Source organism: Ambystoma mexicanum, chromosome 5p (assembly GCF_040938575.1).
Source record: "Ambystoma mexicanum isolate Mex_15411 chromosome 5p, UKY_AmexF1_1, whole genome shotgun sequence".
Lineage (NCBI taxonomy): Eukaryota > Metazoa > Chordata > Amphibia > Caudata > Ambystomatidae > Ambystoma > Ambystoma mexicanum.
In genome coordinates, this window is record NC_090930.1 from 68,254,736 (window position 1) to 68,277,316 (window position 22,581).

General features: G+C 43.7%; 1 protein-coding gene across 2 annotated transcripts in view; it reads right to left on the bottom strand.

Moving 5' to 3' along the window:
- The window catches only part of LOC138480733 (arf-GAP with Rho-GAP domain, ANK repeat and PH domain-containing protein 1-like), a 691,830-nt gene extending 671,427 nt beyond the window's left edge, over positions 1-20,403 (bottom strand). For both annotated transcript variants that reach the window (XR_011274121.1, XM_069612452.1), the window contains exon 1: positions 20,199-20,403. The gene's annotated coding sequence lies outside the window, so the exon portion shown is untranslated. The remainder of the gene's footprint in view (positions 1-20,198) is intronic.
- Positions 20,404-22,581: the final 2,178 nt, after the last annotated feature.

The following is a 22,581-nucleotide window of genomic DNA, read 5'->3' on the forward strand; positions in this document are numbered from 1 at the left end:
CCAAACGGCTCCAAAAGGAATGTCCGAGAAGAACACAGTCTCACAGATGCTGAAGGATTCTTGAGTCCGGTGCAACCCTATTCCCGCCGGCACGAGTACGCCTAAGAGTTTCAGCGAGGTCCCAAAAGTGCTACAGGCAGTCTCTAGTCCAGCACTTAATTCCTATTCCCGCCGGCACGCGTACGCCTAAGGGTAGAGATCCTTCTTCGGAGTGAGGTAGTAGAACAATCCAAGTGTTCCGGTTCAAACCAGGTAAGCAGAAAAATTGATACAAGAGACTAGAATCGAAGTCAAAAGAAGTCCGGGTCGAAGCAGTACCGTGGGCAAGACAAGAGGAATCCAATGGACAGGCAAGAGCTCGAGAAGTAGCCAGATCAGAAGTACCGTGGGCAAGACAGAAGCAATTCCAATAAACAGGTAAGAGGTCGAGAAAGGACAAGATCCAAATAACAAACGCCACTGTAGAATTCCGAGGAAAACAATCAGAAGCACCGAACGGCAAACGGGGCGGACTTAAATATGCGTGGCTACAACGCGAGAGTCACGTGACCGGGAAGCCGGAGCAACACGTGACTGCAGACGTACTCGCGGCCAACGTCGCCATGGCAACCTCCAATGCCTTTGAAACAAACCTGTAAAGGAATGGAAGCGATTTCTGCTGTTCCTAGCTATTTTGACTCTCGAAAGTCCGCCTGGTAAGCGGGAACTTGCAGGAGAAGATGGTGTTCTGACAGAAATTGTAGAGGCCGAGTTCCCTCTAGACCCTAACCCGTCCACAATCCTATGTAATATACCTGTTGAGGCACAATATTTCACGGTGATTGACTCAAACAATTCATTTTTCTCAATCCCATTGCACAAAGGCTCACAAGATTTGACATCATTCACGTTCAGACAGATGCGTCTGAAAAGCACAAGGTTGCCCCAGGGGTACTGTGAGCCTCCTTCAATTTTCAACAGAGTCCTGCAGATGGACCTAAGCAATATTGCATTAGAGAGTGTTGTTTTGCAATATGTGGAAGACATCTTAATTTTCAGCACAACAGAAGAAACGTGCAGACACGATTCTATCCAGCTATTGACTATATTGGCTGCGAAAGGATAGAAGGTTGACAAAGAGAAGTTACAATATTGTCAGCAGGAAGTGCTGTACATAGGCTAGCTGATATCACATGAGGGGAAAAGGGTTACCCCTGAAAGGGCTGAAGCCTTATTGAACACAGCCAAGCCACACACGATAAAACAGATGCAGAGTTTCCTAGGATTGTGCAATTATGTCAGAGCATGGGTCTTTGACTACAGCTCATATACCAAGCCCTTGTTACAAGCTCTAAAGAAGGAGCAGGGGACAAAAGATTAAAATTGAATGGACTGACACCATGGAAGAAGGATTTTTTTAACTAAAAAGAGCTATTTGCACGGCACCAGTTCAGGGGATTCCCAATTATGCAGAGTAATTCTACCTGTTTTCACACACAAATGGCAGTGTCATGACGGCAGTACCCGGACTCTACCTGTGCAGCCAAATATTTGGTAAGAGAGGTTTTTCCCAGATGGGGAGTGTGTGAGGTCATGAGATCAGATAATGGCCTCACTTTGTTAATGCAGTCTTCGAACAGATTAGCTTGTTGCTTGGTATAAAGCACAAGTTCTCTTCGGCGTATCATCCTCAAGGTAACGGGATATGTGAGAAGCTCAACGGCTTGTTAAAGGAAAGGATAGCCAAGTTGAAGCTTACTCTAAAGAAGTGATGGCTACACTGCCTTCCACTGGCACTGTATGCGCTCAGAAACCAGCATGTTTCAGACCATCACCTTATGCTGCACAAGATCTTAACAGGCAGAAGGATGCGCACGCCACTGACACCCCGAGATAGAGCTAGATGGGATGCTCAGCCAACAGGAGAAGTTTTAGGGTCTGAAATGCAAAATTACTTAAATTGCATGACATCTTGTTTTACTGTAATTGCAGGACAGCTGTAGCGACGACAAAAAGGGGGCAGGGCAGCACAGAACACAGAAGGAGATACAACAGACCTGATTCTTTTTTTTATTTTTTTATTAGCATGTGGTTCTATCAAAAAATGACAGAACCTTTACAAAATTTAAAACACAATAATTGTTACAGTATAATTCATAAAGCATGTAAAAACATCATTCCATATAAATTCATAAAAGGACATAGCACATGTGCACAGAGCAAGGCAGTTATTGAATTTGAATTTGAGAGAGTGCAAATACAGACATTCTTAGGTATAACGAAGATGAAGAAAATTCGGCATCATTCGTATCGGTCGATCTTTAGAATACCAAGATTTACATATATGGTTTTCAAGCATTCATGTCCGCATGTTTATCTAGCTCTCTCTCTAACACTTTACAAAATCTCGTAAGGGCAAAAATAAGAGGTTTGTGATTGCCTTGCATCATACGGGCCCATAAAAATGGTAAACAATCAATATAATTATTGTTTACGAAATCCATAAATAAGACAGTTCTTGCATATTTAAAATGAGGACAATATAAAATCAGATGTTTTAATGATTCTATGGTTTCAGTGCACATTGGAAATCTACACTGCTTATTTTCGCTATTCGTCCTACTACCAATCCAGTTTGCAGTTCTTTCTTTGGTATACAACAGATTAAATTTAAATCGTAAGAAAGTATTGCGGGTATGATTGCAGGGAAATAGAGTAATATGATCGTATCTTGGTGTCCGCTTTTTGGTAAAAAGATAGTATTCATTATAAAGTGTGTATGAACCTATCTGGTCAATAGTTTTGCACCAATCGAGCTCAAATAGCTTTTTTTGGCATAAGCAGGTCTGTAGTAAACATCATCCACTGTGACATTAACTTCCTTCAGAATGGCATTAATTGTTGTCAACAGACCTGATTCAAGGTTTACGTCTACCACCAGTTTTCACTGGGGACACGGTCCTGGTGAGAAACCACACGAGAAAGAAGTGGGACGAGCCAAGGTTCACCGGTCCATTCAGAGTGGAGAACGTTACTCCCTCTGCAGTCAAGCTAGAAGGAAGAAGAGCTTGGCTTTGTCTGGGTGATATCAAGCCATACATCGGAGAAGGCCCCCTGCCCGCTCCCCAATGCGTAGAGGACTACAGACAACAGGGAAGAAGCACAGCACGTGCAGACAAGATCCATGACGAGGAAGAAGGACGCATGACCAGCAAAACAAAGACAAAGAACCTTTGGGCAAGTTGTGGCTTAAAATTGGACATTTCCTCTGAGCAAAAAAGGGGATAGGGACATAAAACACTGACACTCTGTGCATCCTAGCTGCAGGGTGAAGAAGATAGTTGCACGTATAAGCCACAACATATTCTGTTGATTTTGAACTTTGGGCTGAGGCATGCTGAAGCCTTGATAAGAAAAGGATATGCCAAATTTCGATCAAGGACACACAAACTGGAAGAAAATACAGTATCCAGACTCGTTCCAAACAGGAGCATTATTTGGACTCACTTATGGTGTCCCACAGCAGCGACATCACTAAAGACATTCTAATTTACTTAGAACTAGTATTAAGATTGTATCTGTCGTTAGTGGGAAGGCACACTAACATCACTGAATTTCTTTAAGACCCTAAAAACGAAAAGACAATAAGGAGGCTACTCATTGTGATTGCCGAGCAGTTCCTCCTGCTTCCGGAATACAGGGAAGACAAGACCAATGTCCCAAGCAGAGGATGCAGCAAATAGGCTTGTCAGCGTGCTATTTTTTTGCTTAATTGAAGAATGTCCAGATCTTGTTGGGAGACGCACTGACGTCCTGACATTTCTTCGAGATCCGGCAAACACAGAAAATTTTAGCTTAATCCTGAACGGAATCATAATTAAGGTTGCTCTTCAAGCTCATCAAAGTCACAGAAGCTGCTCACAGTGAGTACCGAGCAGTTCCAGAATTCAACAAGGACTAGACAAATGTCCCTGTCACCAGAAGATAGCAGATTGGCGAGCAATGTCTTCTTTCGCCTAATTGAGGACTTTCCAGAACTTGTGGGGAGGCCTGCCAGTGTTGACGTCCTCACTTTCATCAGAGATCCAGCAAACTCTACACAGATGAGCATGCTCCTGCATGGTATTGTGATGCAGGTTGAACTTTCTAATCATCATCAGAATTTCCGGAGGAGACTGTAAACTTTCCGCCGAGGGACAGATCGAGGAAGTATTGACAAAGAATACACTTTTGCTGACAGAGAAGCAACATGTCCTCTTGAGTGAGACAGATCAGAGGCATTGATTGGGAGCTTGTTTATTTTGAACACGCACAATAAGAGACTTACTGAACTTATTACCGTATGTTGACATTTTTCATAGCCAGAAAAGAGAACTGTGTACAGTGACGAGAAACAATCTAGTCGACAGGCAAAGAAGGACAATCGTTCCAGTACCTGAAACTTACGAGCAGAAACAGCAGAATCCAGAGATAATATTTCCTAGAATGTATTAAAAGTTTGTTTTTCTTTCCTTAAATGATAGAGATGGGCAACTTAAACAGTAACGTTGTCATCCCTCAAGAGGAGAGGCGCTCATACTGCTCCAGAACTAAGTGCTGTCGACTGACCTACAGAGGAATCATGTACCTATGCATTGTATTCATCGTTGTTTTACTGTCACTAATGATTCTAACAGCTTTTTTTTATTGATGTACAAAGTGTTCCGATACCAGTGCACCCACCTAATAATGACCTTTTATAGTCATTCAAGTCCATATATAGTCTGGCAAAGGAGTGAGTGAGCTTGAAATGGATGTGATTAGCAATGACACACACACATGCACACATTTGGTAACAAGCAAGTTGAAAAGCCGGAGACAGGGTCGGCAGAGCAAGCATGAGAAAAGGTTAATGAAAAATACATACACGCAAACAATGAGTGCACATACACCAGGTCTAGTGTCAATAACTGCAGAACCACAGGCCAAAGAAGAGGAGAAGCTTGGGCTACCTACTATGAGAAGTTCTACTACAAGTGAAGTGAAAAGACAAATGGAGAAAGCTGAACTTTTAAAGAGACCAAAGGAATTGGAGAATAAACCAACAGAGACAGCATCAATAAGCACACATGCTCCAGTGAAGGGGACAAGTACAAGTTCTACAATATAGCCATATACTGGACAAATGGCAGAGTGGATATGGACATTTTTAACCAAAAGAAAAAGGATGCAAGGGGAAAAAGAAAGAATTGCCAGATTTTCTTCTACTCGACTGGCACAGATGAAGATGCCTGCACCATGGATGGGGATACCTGAGAATCCTCCAGTGAGAAGAAGCTACATGGATGCTATTAAGGATGTGATGATAGCAAACTACATGAAAACATTGGAGAATAAAGAGAAGCATACAAAGAGATGACAATGAACTAAACGACTACCTGGATAGCACAGCACACTTCGGAAATAACATATGGTACCAACACATGAAAGAAGTTGGACGACGAAATTCAGAGGGGGAATGCTTTGTTTGTGCGCTGCTCCCTTACAGCATGGGGAAGTCGAAGATCTTCGTAGCTGTGGAAATTGATGTCCAGACAGCACACTGTCTATCACACGTAGCAATGTGCATGACCAGAGGGCCAGTTCATGGGAAGTGATGCTTCACTCAAATGGGCAACTGAAGCAACGGATCCAAATGAAGACGATTATGTTCAAGACATAAAGCCAAGAAACAATGGAGAAACAAAACACATTGTGATCAGATATGAGAAGCCTGGAGTTCAAGGAGCAGAGATCAGAAGAGAAGCAAATCACAAACTAAACGTTCAAGGAAAGACACCAGAAGAAGCTCGAAAGTGGAAGAACAGAGGCTAAATGCAAATTTGGGGAACAGTGCTTTCACCAGACAAATGGGAAAAAGATGCAGTGATCTGCAGAGCATGGATGGTCTTCGGCCACTACGAGCCCACCATCAACATAGTGCAAAATGGATGCAAGCCATTATGGCCAAACTTGCTAAGTCTACTGACATTGGCCGAAGACAGAGGAGGACCCTTAAAGATAGTGCCATTGGAGAATCCGAAATTCTGCTTCCGGAATAATGGTACCAGAAAAATGGGAGAGAATCAGAATTGTGGACGAGTCTTTGACGCTCCAGGAATGGTACACGGTACTGCAGTGATCATGGATCATTATTGGGCATGTGGATCCAAAGCATATATCAGGCTGCCGAAGAATTGGGGAGGTATATGCACAATAGTGAATGTCCATGTTCCAGAACTGGTGATTCCAAAAAGTGATCTGAACATTGACAGTTTCCTGAAAGAAGATGCTCACCTGAGAAAGAAGAGATCTGTGGACCTGATGAGCCGAATGAAGCGAGAGAATTACTTTTTGCCAAATCCATAGAAGCGTTTGATGCTATCCCATATGAACATAGACTGTTCTGTCAGACTTCTTCCGTGTTCACGACAATTTTTATGCCAAGAATTCAGGTTGCAGCAAATACTAAATTGTTGCAGATAACCAGATGGGAGTTACTGCAGACCATCAAGACGACCATAAAAGGATTTAATGCAGGGAAGAACTGAGGGCAATTCGACTAATAACTCTGCAGAACAGATATATCCTTGACATGATCACAGCTATGGATGGAGGTGTTTGTGCAAAAATTGGAACAGTATGTTGCACATTTATACCATCTCACGACGAAGAAAATTGAACTTTAACAGAAGCCATAGGTATGCTGATGAAATTACAGAATCAGATGATTGATGAAGCTGACAAAGTTGATGATGACAGCTGTTTTGGATCACTATTTTCGTGGGTTCCACAATGGATGGCAGATGCATTCAATTTCCTAGGAGCCCTGCTAGTGATGATATTGCTCCAATTCTGTGTTATCAAGATAATAATCTCTCAGTGCCAGAAAACTGCGAAAAAGGCCATAGGGATGAAGATCATGATTGATGTTGAACCAGGATGAAAACCCAAGGACCTGACTGATGAAGAAATAAGAGACTTTGTGAAAGCTAGCATTAATGCACCAGAAGGAACAAAGTTTCAGTATCCAAGGAAACACGGAAACTATGTGGGAAGATGGATCTATTGCAGCCCAAGTGGACAATGTCACCTTATGACGTGGAATAAAGATGAACAAGTGAGAACAGCAGGAAGCTTGATGGGAGTCATAAAAATATGGACTCCAAAGAGACACTTCTTCAGACCTCAATGTATGGACCCAGAGAGTGAAAGAACAATGGACCCAGGAGATGAAGAAAATGGATCCAAAAGATAAAGGAAAGGTGGATACAAAAGAAGAAGTGAAAGTGGTCGATGAATCGCCCAGAGGAGGTAGTGTACAGGAGGTCCCAAGCACGATTCGCACTCCTACTGCCCATTTTGAAGCACCAGGAACGTTCACGCCAAAATATGTGATGTATGATGAGCAAATAAACCAGCAGACAGCCAAAGTAGGGCTCTGCCCAGTACCTATCAGACTGACAGCACCTATTGAAGTACCAACACCTAAGAAAAACTAGACAGTGAGGTACCCATTGAGAAAACCCTATCGACAAATTAGACAGAATGATGATTGTCAAAATGCAATACCTGAAGAAGCCAAGACGGTACTAAAAGAAGACGAATGGTGAAGTCACAAGAACCCGGACTGACTCACATATAGAAGATATGACGACCTGTGAATGATGAAAAGAGACAAAACACCATGGATAAGTAACATCCTGAGTCTAAAGTGAAATAATTGATGTCAAATGTCAGAAACTTATGTCATGAGCGTGATGAAGATATTCAGCCAGTTTAAATGTGTACATATGCACATTAACCGCAAGAAGCACAGAAAATCATGAGGCTTGCTAAACTTAGTAGTAAGATACATATCTACCTCAAGAAAGCACTTTATATAAGTATACTTCCACTATGCACAAGAGCAGAACCCACCAAAGGTTACTTAAGGTCTCAAGAGGATAGCTTTGCAGCAGGAAAATCGAGAATTAAGGACAGAGAGAAACTCGGGCGAAGGCAAGTCATGCCAAGAAGCCAAGGTCGTACCAGCTGAAATAGCCCATCAGTGGATACAATTAATGAAGAGAAGAACAGAGTATCCTATTCTGAAAGGTCAAGATAAGCCACAGAAGGCAGATGGCTGGCAAAATTAAATCAAATACACAAATTGCATGCAGAACAAGACAATTTCACGGTGTCGAAATCACGTGACCGAGCAACCAGAAGGGATGAAACTTTCACACCTACGCATGGATTAGTGCCATGACCAGGCGCCTTAACTTTTCCAGACCAAGAAGCAGTCTCGAGGCCAAAATACAAAGAAATAATTGACACATGACCACTGAAGTGATGATTGACTGTTGCAATAATTGGAGGGAGGCTGGGGGTGCAGACGAACTCCCTGCACCTGGCCGGCTATTCTGCACGCTGCTAGGCTAGTGGAAAAATATGAGTGGGGTTGATGCCAACCCAATCATAGTGGACCAAGTAATCTAGGATCCTATAGTTAGTAGAACCAATGAGACATCGTACTTTTAGTGACGTCTACGGTAGCCATTTTGAAGAAAGGGCTTAGATGCCCCACCTGACACTATTTACTCAATCCCCTCACTTTGTTACCATATACAGATATAGCACCTATATTAAAGTTACCTTCCTAGAACCAATAGAATTGCATGCCAGAGTTTAAGCGTTACACGTCAGTGATGATGAGTTTTTAGTATAAATGATGTGTTTTTTATGAGATTAATTGGAGTTGAAGCGAGGAGGAAGATCGAGCGATTGCTGATATTCATTAACTCCCCGTTTTTTGTACTTGTCATTAAATGGACTCCCTTTGCCAAACCATTGAGTTGTGATTATTGATTTGATGCGAGAGTACTAATCTGCATCCCCATCCATCTCACGGGTGCTGCTGCCTCATCTTAAAGTGCTATTGGGTAACCCCCAGCTCTATGGGCCGGTTGGGGTCCTAGTGCACACGACTATGTTGATATGCAGGACACGTGTAGCTCTTATAGGTATATGATTGTAGTTGCATGTCCTTGTTCACGTTGGCTTGAGACTGTGGCCCTTGGGCCCATAATGATGGCAAATCAGCAGCAAAATATCTTGTACACAAATTACTCCCCAGGTGGGGAGTATGCAAAGTGTTGAGGTCCGATAACGGACAGCACTTTGCCAATCCTTTCAAGGAGATAATGTCCTTAATGACTGAAATGCTGGGTATCCTCGACAAAGGCAAAACAGGCCTACTGATCTTATTAGACCTCTCGGCAGCCTTTGATCTGCTTGATCATCGGAGACTCCGAGAGGCCTTGGAACTATCAGGAAACTGTTCACAAGAGGCGACTGAGTGGGTGTCTTCCTTCTTACAAGATAGACAATCCAGGATCATCTGGGGCAATCACGCCTCTCAAACCAAACAAGTGGATTGTGGAGTCCCACAGGGGGCCAGTTTCTCCCCTCTGTTATTCAACTTATATATGTGTTGCTTGTGCACTATGCTGACCCAACTTGGCATATTCTTTACTAACTTTGCCAACGACACCCAATTAGTCTTCAAACTCAGTGGAGACTATGGGCAGGACAGTGAAAACCTAACATCCATATACAATATCAGTGAAGGCTGGATGTAGGCAAACTGGATGTGCCTTAATGGTACCAAAGTTAATGATTTTTGGATCTCCATATGCCAGGAAAAAAGTGAGCCCATCATATTCCTCATTTGGTATCAAAAAGACACAAATTGCAATATCAGAAAAGGTAAAAACGCTCGGTGTCTACCTACAGGCTTCACTGGGAGCTGAGGCCCACACAGCCTATCTGAAAAGAAATTGCCAATACCATCAAAAACTACTCAAAACAATCAGACCTTTGCTTAACCAGAAAAACAGCACCACCATAGCTAGAGCAACAATACTGTCCCGACTAGATTATGGTAACTCCCTACTCCTAGGCGCTAATAACAAATGCCTGAAGCAATGCCAAGTGATTCAGAACAATGCCATAAGGGCTATCACGGGCAAATCAAGAAGGGAGCACATTACAAGTGACAGAAGAGACTTGCATTGGTTGGCCATTGAGGAGAGAATCATATTTAAGTCTCTCACACTGGTCCATCGCTGCTTGTATGGTAAAGCCCCCGCATACTTAAAAAAGCAATTCAAATGGCATGAGCCAAGCCATAATCTGAGCTCTACTAACAAAGGCCTCCTTCAAATAACTCCAGCAAAAAAGGTGAAGGGACTAGGCAGGGCTTTCACAAGCAGAAGTGTCCTAAAATGGAACAAACTACCCATGATTTTGAGGCTGGAAACAAACCATCTATTTTTCAGAAAACAACTCAAGACTTTCTTATTTAAATAACACCCGGCTAGGCACCTATAAACCTTTGTATTTTGCCTGACTCGACCTACATGTGTGGTTCCACCACTGTCCCGTACTCTGCCTCTTCATGTCCTGTCTTTTTGAAATGTGCTCTGATGCCCGCGGGCTGCAGCGCTATATAAATAAATAAATAAATAGTGGGCATCTAGCACAAACTGTGCTCTGCGTACCCTCCCCAAGTCAATGCACATGTGGAGTGCCTCAACAGCCTGCTTTAAGTGCGCATTGCCAAGTTGTCAGACCCACTTGGCAAGAACTGGCTCTATTTCTATTATTTGCCTCTTGCTGTATTTGCACTATGGAATCATTTGACTCTGTACGGAATTGCCACTCGCAAGAAAGAGCATGCACCTCTCACTTCTGCACATACAATTTTGGGCACTAATAGTACTGTCCAAGTATGCTGGGAGAAGAATTTAAGATGCATCTAAACAAGCTCCTAAAATCTCAGAACTGTATTTCACGCCAGATCCAACCACGTCAAGGCAGGCCTGCCGACCAGTTATCAAGTACAGACAATCCATCAGCAAAAGAGACTGAGCACTTTGCAGCACATCTTCCTCTCTATTCAGGCAGCACATCTTCCTCTCTATCCAGGCGACACAATCCTGATTATGAGCTTCACAAGGTCTTGGAAGGAGCCCAGATTCACCCCGCCCTACACAGTGACATGCTATACCCAAACAGCAATGAAGGTGGCCAAGACGCATCCATGGATTCATTTTACAGACATCCGCCGGGACAAGGCCGGCACTCCCCTTGCAGGAGCAGAAATGGGGGGACCAACTGATGGGAAGTATAACCCAATTGACTGATGTTTTTATCTTCATTTTGTCTTTGCAGAGGGTCAGTGAGCAGTGCAAAGCAGTTGCAGCAAGTTGAAGTAGCAGTAAAAGAGACTGGGCTATATAAGCTATGCTTTTGTAATGGAGTATTTTGGTCTTTTGTTTTTATTTGGTTTTTAACTGGAGGGAGACATGTTGCCTCTAGCAGGAGTAACAATGAAGAAGTGTGATATAAAAGAAAAGGTTTTCGAAGATGGCATTAGGGGCAGACATGGCACCGAGTCTCTCAACGTATGGTACTATCATATGAGAGCGGTGGGACAAGAGAGGGACAGTGACACATGTTACATGTGCTCTCGCATTCCACACATTACAGAGGCACCCAAGCTCTTTCTCCCTCAAGACGTATCAGTTCAAGTGGGCGGCTGTCTGATGTATCTGGCATTGTGCAAAATAAGTGGTCTGTTCAAGTGACATATAGATAGATGAGGGTGGAGGAAGTGTATGCTGACAATTATATGAAAATTACAAAGATGATGAATGTAGAAGGACACCAAACACATAATATTGGAATATGTAACAAAGGGGGCGAGAAGGGTGGAGCAACTGTTTACAACCCATAGCAGACTAGCATGCTCAATTGCCACAGGGCATAGTATCGCATGGTGCCAAACCAGACCATTAATGCACATTGAAGGGTCAGTTTTCCATGATGAAGGGTGGGAGAGGGGAATGCTGAAATGTAGGGCAGAAAAACTGGTAGGGTTTGAAGAAAATGTGGTGAAAAAGATGAACAGTAGTTGTCGGATATTTTGGAATGAGCATGCCCAGGCTCAAACATGGATAGATGAAAATAAACAGCCTTTACACATAAGTGAACTCCCACACTATTCTTTATATTTCAGATGCAAAAATGTCTCGATTCATTTGGGGACCAATAAAGGGTGCCAAAAGGTGATGATGTTTCCGTCATTGAGGAACGAGACTGCAGCGTTCATAGATTGTGGCGGGCATGTGCTCCTCAGGCATATGCCCAGCTTACCCATGACTGGCGCGGAACTTGCTCCCTCGTGAACCTGGACAGCCCCGCTCAGAATGAATATCCTTTGTTGATCATCCTGCGATGTTGAATAAAGGTTACGTTAATAATAAAGCATTAGGAGGGGAGCGCACACAGGAGCAGCCCGATCTTTGAAATTGCATAGTTCGCAGAGACAACAACTACTGGTCCCAAAAATCATCCGATAGACAGGCAGCCATGCCATCAGAATTTTGTCTGTTCAGCAAAGCATCTTCATTTTTCTCATCACTTTTGCAAGCAGCAATGAACTCCGAGCGTATCCAAATCACACGCTACAAAGTACTACCCTTGTCTAATTCGACCGAGAAAGGGCTGAATGCAGTGAGGGAGGAACTAAGGGCTTTAAGGCTGGTTGTGCTCCAAAACCAGTATATTTTAGATCTTTTGACAGCAATGGAGGGTTGTGTTCTAAGAAGATATGAAGCAGTTGCTGTACATTTGTGCTTGCAAATGATGTGGCCAATGGAACTTTGCCAAAGCCTATTGAAGAACTGCACACACCCCATGAGACAACAATGACAGAAACGAGCACCGCAACACCAGACAACTTGCTCGATAATATTATTTCCTGGCACCCCATGTGGTTGTCGGGGGTTAGGGCCAGCAGGGGATAAAGCCTGGTCTGCTCAATGGCCATTGTGCCACTGTTTGCATGTGTTATTATGTATGTGATATATGTTGTGTGCACACAGTGCATGTCAATGGAGGTGCTGGGTGCATATGTGTCTTGGCCTTTATGCCTGAATGAATGATAAATAATGCAGTGTTTGTATGTTCTTGGTGGAATGAAGTTTGTGAATGTTATGTTGTGTCACAGGGCGAATGGCAGGCCCGGCTGAAGATGTGTGGGGGCCCATTTTCTACATGATGATTGGGGCCCCGAGCTTCGAGCAAAAACAGTCTGAGTCACCCGTGAGGTACATACATCACAATGGCGATAAAGATAAGGTAATAGCCACCAATTATCACAAGGCAGGGAGCTTAAACACTGAATGCCCCCGAAGAGCTCTAACCCCTTCTTTTGCCAGCAAGTGACTGATGATGAGAAACCAGTGTTAAAAGGCAATGAGGTTATTACACTTTTGTGTATCCGATGGGAAGAGAAAACACAGTTTTTGATGCAGCCCTGAAAAGTGCACATTTTAAGCCCCAGAACAAAAATAGAGATAAATTAATATATTGCCCTGTTAGAAGACTGTTGAGTGCTGACTGGCATATTGGGGGCACCGCTGAGGCTCGAGGCCTCTTTCATTTGAAAAGGCTTTGTTTATGGGCATCGAGAAGTCAAATATGAAATATTACAAGGCTAGACTCAGACTGGCATTTTGGGGCAGCCAGTCTAACCCTTTCTTACTACGACATTACTTTATTCTGGGCATCTTGATAAAGCAAGCATGGTATGTGTTATTTGGGTAGACTGGCATTTTGAGGCAGCCATTTTAGCCCTTTCTTACTGTGTCACAGGTTGTCCTGAGATTTTGTACTGGCATCATTATCAGTCAGCAACTCTTGTGGGGGGCGGGGTATGCAGTTCTCGGCCTTGAAGGTCTGGGGTGGAAGGACATCATCAGGCACTACTTAAATTCTTCAAAGACCTCGGCACAGCAGCTCACTCATGGATTGTCAAAATGTTCTTGCAGTTGGACTCACTACATCAAGCGATGTTAGGCTGATGAAGATTGATCCTGGTCAGATCCTGATCAAAGTGTGCACTAACTGGGCACACAATGCATGGTTATCCTAGTTTGTAAGTAGGAGTTTAAAGTGCAGCTATTTGATATCTCTTGTGCTGCACTGTTATCAAGACTGAGAGTCATTTTTTGTCACTTGATAGTTGAGGTTCCCCTTATCCACATTCCACATAAAGTGTGCAGTAGCTTCTTTTTCACAATTGGGGTTCATTTTGTTAGAAAATGCTTTTTAAATTGCTTCTCTTGCATAACCTATACTTGTTACCTGCGCTATGAATCACAGGCAAAGACTGAGCACAGCTCCCACCTCTCACCACCTGCTCTGCAACTCCAGAATGAGGATTTGTATTGAACTACATTTGGATCACATGCACTAAAATAGCCCCTACATCTATTTTTGTTTGAATCTTTAGGTGAGGAGGACAGAACCGGTGCTTGCAGCAGTCCTTCAGCCACCACTGTGTGCACATTCAAGGACCTCCTTATTGATCCAAAAAAGAGATCAGGGCAGAGGAGACACAGGTAAGACAGAAGCCGTGCTAAGTGCGATAAGGACACCTGCTCTGTGTATGCTTTAGTGGGAGGGCGTAGCAGCCAATCTCCCCTGACCCCTGCACCCTCTGCTCAACACAGCAGCGTGAACAAGAAATCCTGCAAGCTTCCACTTCAAAATGTCTTACATGGGTTTTCAAAGGCATACATTATTATTGTCCTGTTAGCTTGGATTATTATTGCTGCCGTTATGCCACACGCTAAGCCACCTTTATTGATAGGTATGATATCTAAAAGCCAATGGGCCTCATTATGACATCGGCGGTAGCCGTGCCTGTAATACAGGCACAGCTGCCGCTGGTATCATTTTATCTCCCTCGCCCGCGAATGGGCAATTACCGGGTCATTACGGCCCTGCCAGACCCGGTAATTGCCCATTTGCGGGCGCCGGAAAAAAGATGCTCACCATTCCCATTCGTCCCCATAGGGCTGAATGGGAATGGGGTTGGGTCGGATGCACCGGCACCGTTTAAAACGGTGCCGGTGCATCTGACAGGCTGTGTTTGCGGATGCTGCTCTGCCACCTGGTGGGCAGAAAGGCACCCGCAAGCACAACTCGTAGTTTGCCAGTCCGGGAACTACGGTACCGGCAAGCTTACCGGTACCGAAGTTCCCGGAGCGGCAAACTTGTAATGAGGCCCAATGTTTGAATTACTTTCCAATTTAGTATCAATATGCACTACACGGTCTGTCTGCTCCATTCCAGGTGTGCCAGGGACTGTCACTCTCAATCTGTATATAAATAACACACACATTTTTTAATGGGCCAGTCAACAACTGGAGACGATCCCATTGGTGCCTTATTAGTCACATTTTTTATGATGGCTCGGCTTGTGCTTTGGCTCCCAGAACCAAGGAAGACTACTATTGGCTCGGCTCTGGCAAGTGCTGTAAAATTCTTGGCTTGACCACACCTCTACTCACATTTGACTGATTTACAATCTTAAAATGTACTTGTTGAATGATTTTGACAAAACAGTGTATGTGACTAGTTAACTATGAAAATTATGTTAAAAATAATAATTTCAAGCAATTCTCTTCATCCATCCAAACCAGAAAGAGTCAGATGAAGCGCCAAAGGGGAGCCCAGCCTACCATTGCAGCCTTTTTCAAAAGAACGGATGTTGACCCTGCAGATCATACTAAAACTGCATCATTTAATGCTCCTCACGAAGAAGAAATGCACACCGCGTGGAACGATGGGCATGAATCAGAAGCCCAAGTTGAATCACAGCCCCAACCAACAAACTGTGCTGGTGATGATATTGCTACAACAAATTTGTTCACACCAAATAACACACTTCATCAGTCTCCAGAGGGCCATGTAGTGCATATGTTATTCCTTACTTCGTAAAAGCCCTTTCAAACACCTTCTGAGGAGATACCACCACAAATATGCAGACAAGGAAGGTTGTGATTTTGAAGTGCCAGTGCCTGGTACAAAGAATTTTAGTGGCCACATTACAACCCTGATGTGAAGGCAGTGCTATGTTTCACTTGTGCAAAAAGTGGAAAAATGGGTTTGCTTGCCTTGTCAAAGAGACACGAGCCAACCGTTTCTTCAGTGGAATTTTCTAACTGGAAGAAGGCACGTGATAGGTTTGCAGCTCACCAATCATCTGAAACTCACAAGCATGCATCTTGGAAAATTGTACATGCCCTACATGGACGAAGCATTGATGCGACTCTGCAAGATCAGTCAAGGCAGTCACAACAACTTTCAAGGAAGCGCTTATGTAAGCTTGGCATCAATTTTCACCATCTGGCCAGACAAGGACTGCCACTACGGGGTCATCAACTGGATGAGGGAAATTACAATGAGTCACAAAAAAAATGTTCAGCGGCTGTGAAGGGAATGAATCTTTCAAAATGTGGCTGCAGTGAAAGCAAGACTACAGCAGTCCAGCAATACAGAATGAAATAATCTGTTCAATTAGCCATGAAATAATCTGTTCCATCACAGCCTACATTAACTGCGCCTCTATGTATTATTCCATTATTGTTGAAAGGAAAGGAACAGGAAAGCATCTGTCTTCATTATGTAGACTCTGACATGAATCCTAATGAAGAGTGTATTGGCTTCTATGAGCCTAAGGATACGACGGGTGCTTCTATTGCCAACCTAATCCTTGATGCGCTTGTCTGTCTTCCTCTTCCTGTTGATCTCCTCCGAGGTATGGCATTTGATGTAGCTGCTAACATGTCTGGGGCATATCGCGGAGCCCAGGCTTTCATGAAAGAGAAACAGCTACAAGCTATATTTGTACGCATTGTGTGAGCCGAGTAGTGAAAGAAAGCTGGGACGCGAGCTCCTTTGCTACGGAAACTACCTAAATTGGGTAAATGAGCTAGGGAAGTTATTTGGTGAATCCCTGAAGTTCAGAAGATTGTTTTCAGCTGTTGCCCACACAGAAAATGTATCAGTCAACAACATAAAAGAACTGCCTCCTCTTTGCCCTACCAGATGCACAGTGCGACAATCTGCAATAGAAGCTGTCCTATAACAGTATGAACTTGTCATACAAAGCCTTCAGGGAATAGAAGAAAGTACTGGAGAAGTAGCAGCCAGTGCAAGCAGTATCCTGCAGCACTTTTTTTAAAGGAAATACTATTCTTAGTTTAATACTGATATAATCATTAATGGAACCACTCACAATACTAAATAAAAGCTTCTAGGAGCGCAATTGCACTGGATCAGGCATGCTGAAAGAAGTTAATCTCATACAAGGAAACCTAACGAGGATCAGAGATGAGCCACGTCTTCTCTTGTTTGTTCAGCAAGCAGGGGCAATAGTTCAGAAGATGGATTTAGAACCAATCTCTCCTCCACGACCTAGAAGATTGCAAGTACGTTTAGCTGGTAACGGAGAACAATACTCTGCCAATACATCTGAACAGTTCGTCAAAATCATCGATATGGTCCTTTCTCAACTATAGTACCGGTTTAGCCAACCAGGAGTGCAAGATGTTTCTCAATTGGAAGAAATACTTCTCAATGCAGCGAAGTGCAGTGCTGTCTCACAGATGAAAACATTGAACATGTAAAGCCGTATCCAGACATCAATGTTAGATTGCTGCGAGTGCAACTGGAAATGTTCTCGCACCATTAAACATACACTTCCTTAAATGAGGCTGTGAGCCAGTTCCAACCCCTCGGCAGTGATGTTAGGAGACTATTGAGTGAGCTGGAAAGATTTCTTAGGCTGCTGCCGATGGTCATCCCTGTTAAGCGGACAGGAGATTCAATGCTCTTCAGTGCCTAAAAACATGGCTGCGCTCCACAATGTCACTCGTTTGAAAAGTGTTGCTGTTTGCTATGTTTATCAAAGTTGTCTAGATCTGGTATCTTTAGACAAGGTTATCCAGCAATTCATTCGAGAACCTGAACGCCATCAAACTTTTTCAGAAAATGGCATCATCAACTGGGGTTCAGGCTTCGATCCGCTTCTACTTTCTCTCTATATGATTTCTCTCACCTCGATCATTTTCGTATCATTTTCGTCCTCTGGACTTTCTCACTACTTTTACCAGATGACACGCAGCTCATCTTTTCTCTTCTTTTTCTCCTTCTATTCATTCTGCTCTTCTTGTCTTCTCACTATCCAGCCTTGGATGGCAGACTATCGACATTTAAACCCTTCCAAGACTCGGGTGCTTTTTCTTTTCCGCTACTATACCTCCCCTTCTGTCTTTTCCTCCTGCTTCTCTTAATAGTTCGTCATCCCGCTCTTGCCTCTTACAGCTATTAAATATTTGGAAGGTCCGCCCCTTTCTTTACTTTCATGTTATGAAAATTCTTGTTCCTTCTTATTTTTTCTCATTTATTTTACTGTTCTACTCTTCTTTTTGGTCTCCCGGCTACCCGTCTATACATCTTCTATACTCTTTATCCTCCCTTGACTAGCTCTCTTGCACTTGTTTTGCCCCAGAAGCTCTTCTTTGAACTACACCTTAACTTTCTCTGTCTTATCTCCAAATGCCTCCATGGTGTTGCCTTGTGTGTAGGAATTTGCCAGGCATTGCCATAATGGTACTACCTGGCCATAAGGTGGCAACAGCTGTAAAACTGAATGATCTAGGCACGTGGCAGCAATGCCCGGCAAATCCCCATCTAATACCTGCACAGAAGCCAAGTCTGGGTTTTTTTTGCCAATGTTTGTTTCAAACAGGAATTCCTTGCAAGGAACAGACAAAATTCAATTGGTTAAATGCACACCTGATTAAGACATTTCTATTACACCAGTAGTGCATATACAACTGTAATTAAGCCATTAACTCTCAGCAGACTGCTTAAAAATATCACTGGCAGGTCAACATTTAAAGTCACTTCTTGATAGAGCTAGCTCAAGCAGATTACGGGCAGGGAGGTGCAGGTATTGGGTGGAAATTGGGGCTAGCAGGGCCATGGGCAGTCAAACACTGATAGGCTGTGTGCCCATCCTCACATATGTTCCTCCTAGCTGTGCTCCAATGCAATCGTTTTGGTTTATAGGTGACGCCTATGGGCCTAGTAGCTACAACTAAACACAAGATTGGGTGAGCATGTCTCAAATGACCTAGCATATATTGGTAGTGGCACACATGGAATGTTGATAATACCCAAGCAGTCTCTAACAACCCAGAAGCAATCAATGGCTTCTTTTTTCCTGACAATGGAAAGATAGCACAGCTGGTTAATGTAGCTTCCCAGGGGCAGCGTCAGGGCCTTTCAACTTTGTCTGTTAAAGGCCCATGGCTCTGGGGGGGGTATCCAAAAGCAGCTGCACATGTGGGCTGTCTTATGACACAGAAACAGACTCCTTTAATGTTGACATTAAAAGCTGGCCAGCAAGTTACAGAGTGCCTTTGCTGGAACACTGGGCTGTCACCCTCCCCCTCTTGCAGTGTCGGCAATGTTCTTATTACCTCATTACCCTTTTCCTCCAGTTTCCCCGACATTAGCACCCTGCTGCCATCACGCAGTTAATAGGCGTTCAGCTGACATTCAGTGTCTCAGCACCCTGCGTGCCCGTGGAAATCTGCAGCCATTAACCACACTGCTGCCTTCTTTTGAATTCATTATTATGCAAGTACCCCACAGAAGCCAAGGCTTGTTTTTCCCAGCTGCAAGGCAAGGGGCTCCCCAAATATCATGTTGAAATGGGCTCCCATCAGTCCTGACATCTTTAGCTGGCCCTGCGGCACCCACATAAACATGTGCGAAAACTGCACGCCTGCGTTCTAATCTTTGGGGGCAGGTTGTGACTCCCAAATTGAACAGAGTTGAACCCCTGGTTGACAGTCAAGGTGCCCGCCCTTGTGTTGCTGCTGGATCCTGCTGCAACACAAGGGGTTTGGCTATTACAACAGGCACACGCCTCGTGGAAAACAGAAGGTGAATTCAGTCCAGTTTACCCCCCTTTGCATTCTGGGACTTGCAGTTTTATCTTTGCCATTTGAAATTTTTATTTATCAGAACCTACAAGTCCCAGAATTCCACGTAAAAACATGAATGGGTGGCCGCCTTCTTACGCATGGGAAACTTGAAGGGTCTGTATTCCTATTTCACTTTTTCCACTGCTGTGAAACGATCAAGTGGAAGCAACTGGATTTGCGTTACAAACGGGAATTTCCGGCCAGGCCACATGTTGATGGCGAAGGCCCGTGGCAGAGTTCTGGCATCCTCAACGTCAAGTTGCTCTTATTTTTTTCGATAAAGGGAGTGTGGGGCGTTCTCACCTGCCGAAGCTCTCTCGTCAGCCGACGCCTAGGTGCGTTACGTCTCACTTTAGCGCCGAGGCAAGGCTTCAACCTGCTGGGAACCGCGGAGGGAAACACGGATGTCTTGGTGTGCGTCGCGCCCAGACTTTGGACCTGGCAAAGAGCAGCGTCTGTGGCCTGGGAGCTGACTCCAGCAACTGCTCACTTCCTCCTCCCTCGCCTGCAGAGTGCATCCTACACAGGCAGCCACCACACAAACTGAGGAAGTGTGCCATGCGTCAGCGAAACAACTCTGCGGCCTAGTGTTGTCATCAAGGACGTCATGTAGGGGTCACCAGGGCTCGCACTCCTGGGCTGAGGCCAGTGCCATGGGCCTCTTTGTTTCTAGCGGGGCTGGCTTTCTTGTTCAGGCTTCATACAAAAAAACAGGGAGTTCCAGAAGTGTAACACTCTGAGTAGTGACCCTAAATAAGAAAGAATAGGAATGACAAATAATTTAATAAATTGTCTTTCTGGAATTCTACACAATAATTGCTAGACTTATTAAAGGTTTATTTCAGGCACGCTTCAGGGGGTGAGTCACTGATTTAGTTTCTTCTTAAACACCTCACATTCACAATGCAGACACAATCCTCTGAAATGCTTTTAGAGTAGAATAAGCATCCATTTTGGACTATGTATTTTGCTTTTTTTCTGCTGATACATATGGTGATCCATTCTTGTACGAAATGTATATCACATTACAGTGATATTGTAACCCGGGGTGGGGTCAAATGACATCACTTTGTCATGGTGGTCATGTCATGTCACTTTCGCTACCCCTGGCATTTTGGTGAAATGACGACCCTGGCTAGATGGGGAAGACACAGTCTCCAATGTAGTTTCTAGGGGCGCCATCTTCACGCCCTGCTTCACTGACTTTTTGTGTTTACTTGAGCGACTTAAGTCTTCTGTTTATTACCGGTGAGAGGGAGGTGTTAAACCGCTTTTCAGATGCATCACCTGTGTTATTTGTTTTAAATGTATTTATTAATATACTTTTTTCCCAAGTCGGCTTTGTATATATACAGCATTGCATTACACCACATCATTTAGAATACAAACAACACTGCTCAATAAAACCGACAATGTGATAGCACATGGCACTACATGGCAGATTGTCAATAGTACCTTCCAGATACATACACCTGCACTCGGTGCCATCCAACGTCCTATTTACTCAGTCTAAATAGTTAATCTGATAAAAGTTTAAAATCCCTGCATAACAAATCTTCTAAAATGTCTGTACATTGCATAAAAAATATCACTTTAAAATACATCAAATGAATGACATTCCCTTCCATTAGTTTAGCCACATGTTCACTGTCTTAGTACTGTCACATTTATTATTGTAAGATTTAATCCATTTCGTTCTCAGATTGATCAGGCTATCACAGTCGACTGATGCTCTGCAGACTCCATTATGTGGTTACCTCATAATCGGCATAATCGATCTGCTCTACTTATATGGAGCGCGCTCGCGTAATTTCCAACACCGCGCATGTTTTACATTTTATCAGCAGCTATTGCCTGGCTATCCAGCTCCTTGGCATCGCCATTATCCAGCATGGCATTGAAACACGCTGCATGATATAAGCTATAAACCAACCCCTATTCGCATTTCTTGATAGCTTAACAAGGTCTGCTTCGTAGCTATAGGATTCCAGGTTTTGTTCTAGCCATCTCTTGCATGGCCATAGGTTATTCCTACGTATGTCACATATAAAACCTGTTAGCCAAGACACATGGATCTTTCATGGTTTTAGCAATGGTACCCGTATGTTCATATGCTTCAATCAATGCGTATGCTTTTAAGTAGCTCACTATAATGGTATTATTGTCTAGCATTAGTAGATTTTCACACCAAAGAGTTACCCTGAATATATATATACTGCCATTGTACCCTTTATGTTGAACTGAAGTCAGAGGTATTCCACTCGCAAACTTGTTTTGCTTCATCATGGCCACGTGGGGAGACCTTGTACTTACGCCACCTGGACCCTCGCAAAATCAGTTATTGGACTCAGATAGGCAAAGAATTACACATAAAGTGCTGGTTATAAAAAAATAGAAAAAGAGCTTCACCGTTAAGACTGTTGCAGAAGACACCTTCATCTCGGCCACCACAACACTGCTTAGTCCCAGAGCAGCTCGGCAAAGAGATCACTTGTGCTAACAGGGTCTGGGGCGGAGCGTCCTCCCTCTCAGAAAGACTGCATCACCCATTGTCCAAATTCTAACTGAACTTTCCAAGAGGAATACCTCTTCTTTTTATGGTGCTACTTTCGATCCCCTCCCCTCATGGGTTACCAGACTGCCCTCGGCCGAAGAGCAGACAATAAGCACGAGGAGCAAAGAGTGG